Source organism: Arachis ipaensis, chromosome B06 (assembly GCF_000816755.2).
Source record: "Arachis ipaensis cultivar K30076 chromosome B06, Araip1.1, whole genome shotgun sequence".
Taxonomy (NCBI): Eukaryota; Viridiplantae; Streptophyta; class Magnoliopsida; order Fabales; family Fabaceae; genus Arachis; species Arachis ipaensis.
This window is the reverse complement of record NC_029790.2, coordinates 76,319,579-76,324,870: the sequence shown is the minus strand read 5'-3', so window position 1 is coordinate 76,324,870 and position 5,292 is coordinate 76,319,579.

The window sequence follows — 5,292 nt, the reverse complement described above, 5'->3', positions numbered from 1 at the left end:
CCTAGGATTCCCCCGTTGTAATTTACCTCTTCCATTCCAAGATTCTCAGGGTCATAAGCTTCTCCTTCAGAGGGAGCCTCTTTAGCACTACTGGATGCAGCCTGCATTCCAGTCAGATTCTGAGAAATCATATTAACTTGCTGAGTCAATATTTTGTTCTGAGCCAATATGGCATTCAGAGTATCAATCTCAAGAACTCTTTTCTTCTGAGTTATCCCATTATTCACAGAATTTCTTTCAGAAGTGTACATGAACTGGTTATGTGCAACCATCTCAATGAGTTCTTGGGCTTCTGCAGGGGTTTTCTTCAGATGAAGAGAACCACCAGCAGAGTGGTCCAATGACATCTTAGACAATTATGACAGACCATCATAGAATATACATAGGATGCTCCATTCTGAAAGCATGTTAGAAGGACATCTTCTGATCAATTGCTTGTATCTTTCCCAAGCTTCGTAGAGGGATTCACCTTCCTTCTGTCTGAAGGTTTGGACTTCCACTCTAAGCTTGCTCATCTTTTGAGGTGGAAGGAATTTGGCCAAGAAAGCATTGACCAACTTTTCCCAAGAGTTTAGGCTTTCTTTAGGTTGTGAATCCAACCATGTCCTAGCTCTGTCTCTTACAGCAAAGGGGAAAAGCATAAGTCTGTAGACCTTGGGATTAACCCCATTGGTCTTAACAGTGTCACAGATTTGCAAGAATTTAGCTAAGAACTGATGAGGATCTTCCAATAGAAGTCCATGAAACTTGTAATTCTGCTGCATTAGAGAAACTAATTGAGGTTTAAGCTCAAAGTTGTTTGCTCCAATTGCAGGAATTGAGATGCTTCTTCCATAGAAGTCAGAAGTTGGTGTAGTAAAGTCACCAAGCATCTTCCTTGTATCTCCACCATTGTTGTTGGGTTTGGCTGCCATGTCTTCTTCTTTTTCGAAATTTTCTGTAAGTCCTCTCCGGAGTGTTGTGCTTTAGCTTTTCTTAGCTTCCTCTTCAGAGTCCTTTCAGGTTCAGGATCAGCCTCCACAAGAATGTCTTTATCCCTGTTTCTGCTCATATGAAAAAGAAGAGAATAGAAAAGAAGAGGAATCCTCTATGTCACAGTATAGAGATTCCTTTATGTGAGTATAAGAATAGAAGAATGAGGTAGAGAGAGAATAAGGAGAATTCGAACACAGAGAGATGGAGAGGGTTCGAATTATGAGTAGAAGAGAAGTGTTAGTAAATAAATAAATAAATAGAAAGAGATGAGAGAGAAAGTGTATTCGAATTTAATTAAAAGAAAAGAAAAATATTTTTGTTTTTATTTTAATTATAAGTTAGAATTCTAAATTTAAGAAAAGAAATAAAATAAAATTAGAATTTAAAACAATTAGTTAATTAAAAAGAATTTTAAAAAAGTGGTTAGTGATTTTTGAAAATGAGAAGTGAAAAAGTAGTTAAGTAATTTTCAAAAAGATAAGAAATAGTAAACTTTTAAAATCAAACAAACAAGTCAAGTAGTTAATTGAAAAAGATTTGAAAATAAATTTTGAAAAGATAAGAAGTTAGAAAAATATTTTGAAATTAAATTTTGAAAAAGATATGATTGAAATTTATTTTGAAAAAGATTTGAAAAACAAATTTAAAAAAAATTTGATTTTTAAAATTAAAGTTGATGACTTGACTAAAAGATATGATTCTAAAATTTAAAGATTGAACCTTTCTTAACAGGAAAGTAACAAACTTGAAATTTTTTAATCAAAGCATTAATTGTTAGTAAAGTTTTTGAAAATGTGAAATAAAATTAAGAAAAAGATTTTGAAAAATTTATTTTCAAGAATTTTCGAAAAAACAGGAAAGAAAAATGAAAAAGATTTGATTTTTGAAAAAGATTTGAAAAGATAGAATTTTTAAATTGAAATTTTGACTTGACTAACAAGAAACAACTAAATTTTAAAATTTTTTTACTAAGTCAACCCAAAATTTCAAAATTTATGAGAAAAATAAGGGAAAGATATTATTTTTTATTTTTTTTGAATTAATGAAGAAAGAGAAAAACAACAAAATGACACAAGACATAAGAATTTAAGATTGAGACAAATGGAACATACAAGAACACTTTGAAGGTCAAGATGAACACCAAGAATACTTTGAAGATCATGATGAACATCAAGAACGTATTTTTGAAAATTTTTAAGAAAAGAAACACATGCAAGACACCAAACTTAGAAATTTTTAATGTTTAGACACTATGAATTCGAAAATGCATATGAAAAACAACAAAAAATACAAAACAAGAAAATATAAAGATCAAACAAGGGAAATCATCAAGAACAACTTGAAGATCAAAGAAGAACACAATGCATGAATTTTTGAAAATCTAAAAAAAATTAAAAACATGCAGTTGACACCAAACTTAAAATTTGACACTAGACTCAAATAAGAAACACAAAATTTTTGGTTTTTATGGTTTTATTAATTTATTTTATATTTTTCAAAAAATTTTTGGAAATAGAAATTAAAGAAATTCAAAATTTTTAATAAGAATTCCAGGATTCATGTGATGTTATTCTAGAGCTTCGGTCCAAAAGAATTAGACATGGCCAAACGGCCAGCCAAGCTTTAGCATAACAAATGCAGACATGTCCTTTCTACAATGGAAATTGGAAACCTCGGTCCAAAAGATTAGACATGGCGTAACAGCCAGCCAAGCTTCAACATATCTCATGAAGCTCTAGAATTCATTCTTAAAAATTCTGAAGAACACATTTTTTTTCGAAAATAAAAATAAAAAGCTTAAACATAAAAAAAATTACTCAATCTAAGCAACAACATGAACCGTCAGTTGTCCAAACTCGAACAATCTCCGGCAACGGCACCAAAAACTTGGTGCACGAAATTGTGATCACATTTTCACAACTCCGCACAACTAACCAGCAAGTGCACTGGGTCGTCCAAGTAATACCTTACGTGAGTAAGGGTCGATCCCACGGAGATCGTTGGCATGAAGCAAGCTATGGTCATCTTGTAAATCTTAGTCAGGCAGATTCAAATGGTTATGAGGTTTTGATAATTAAAAAAAATAAATAAAACATAAAATAGAGATACTTATGTAATTCATTGGTGGGAATTTCAGATAAGTGTTTGGAGATGCTTTGTTGCTTCTGAACCTCTGCTTTCCTATTGTCTTCTTCCAATCATGCGTGCTCCCTTCCATGGCAAGCTGTATGATCCTCTCGGATGAAAAATACCAGGTACGATTTATGCACAGCTAATCAACTGTCGGATTTCTCGTCTCGGATGAAAAATACCAGGTACAGCTACCGCATGGCTAATCATCTGTCGGTTCTCACTAGCGTCGGAATAGGATCTCTCTATCCTTTTTCACACTGTCACTGCACCCAACATTCGCGAGTTTAAAGCTCATCACAGTCATTCCTTCCCAGATCCTATTCGGAATACCATAGACAAGGTTTAGACTTTCCGGATCTCAGGAATACTGCCAATTGGTTCTAGCCTATACCACAAAGGTTCTAATCTCCCGAACTCAGTCTGTAGATCAGAGACCCAAGGAAATATACTCCGGCTGTCGTCCAATGACTACGTTGGTCATCATGTAGACCGGTTGTGGTTGTCAGGCATGCGGATCTTAACTAAGCGAGTAACGAAGATAGTGGGTGATTGTCATGGTTCACCCATTCATTCTAACTTAACTAAATTAAGTACGACAGTATATCTTGGAGAAGAAGTAAGCATGAATTAAAAGAGAAACAATAGTACTTGCATTAATTCATGAAAAACAGCAGAGCTCCGCACCTTAATCTGTGAGGTGTAGAAACTCCACCGTTGAAAATACATAAGAGAAAAAGGTCTAGGCATGGCCGAATGGACAGCCTCCCAAAACATGATAAGATGTGTTCCAAAACTCCAAGTATCCAAGTATATATGGAATACAATAGTAAAAAGTGCTATTTATACTAAACTAGTAACTTAGGTTTACAGAAAATGAGTAACTAAGTGCAGATAGTGCAGAAATCCACTTCTGGGGCCCACTTGGTGTGTCCTTGGGCTGAGCATTGAAGCTTTTACGTGCATAGGCCATTGTTGGAGTTAAACGCCATCTTGGGTGCCAGTTTGGGCGTTTAACTCCAGTTCTAGTGCCAGTTCTGGCGTTTTACTCCAGAAAAGGGTCATTAGTGGGCGTTTGAACGCCAGTTTGGGTCATCAAATCTCGGGCAAAGTATGGACTATTATACATTGTTGGAAAGCCCAAGATGTCTACTTTCCAACGCAATTGAGAGCGCGCCAATTGGGCTTCTGTAGCTCCAGAAAATCTCCTTTGAGTACAGGAGGGTCAGAATCCAACAACTTCTGCAGTCCTTTCTCAGCCTCTGAATCAGATTTTTGCTCAGGTCTCTCAATTTCAGCCAGAAAATATCTGAAATCACAGAAAAACACACAAACTCATACTAAAATCCAAAAATGTTATTTTTTCATAAAAACTAATTAAAATATAATAAAAAATAACTAAAACATACTAAAAACTATGTAAAAATAATGCCAAAAAGGGTATAAATTATCCGCTCATCACAGTTGTACATGATCGTGGTTCAATAGAAGGATCCCTGCTGTTTAAATGTATAGAAGGATAACCAAGGCGAAAGCTAAATGCATATTTTCATGTTTATCTTTTTCTAATGGCCTGACTGATCCAATTCGATATTCTTTCAAATTGGAGATACAGTTACACTACAAGAAATTATTAGAATAGCGACCGATTTTAGCGACCGAAAAAACTAGTTGCTAATGGCGACTGATTTAGCTATCGATATAAGATTTCTAAGACTAAGAAAAAATCAGTCGCTAAAACTATATTCAGCGACCGATTTTACTAAGTCGTGGTCACTATATTGGTTGAAAATTTAATCCTTAGCAACCGAATTAGTGACGGGTAAAAAATACTGTTAAAACTAATCAATCGCAAAATTGGTTGCTAATTTAGATAAAACAAAATAATTACTGAATTAATCTACCCCACCTTACCATAGTTCACCCATATCACTCTTATCTTCTCACACAATTACCGATGTAACCACTACGAGAAGCACCTCTCCTCGCAAGGTCTTCGTTGTCGACTAAGTTTGCTGCGCCGCCGCCTTCATCTTTGAGATCTCAATGCCGTCGTCATTGTTTTCCGCACCATCACCATCATCGTCATCTTTAGCTAGCGGTGCCATCGCCTTTGTCTTCTGGTATCTCAACATTGTCACGATCGTCTTCATCAATTTCCCAAGCCTGTACTCTTCCCTAATCTAA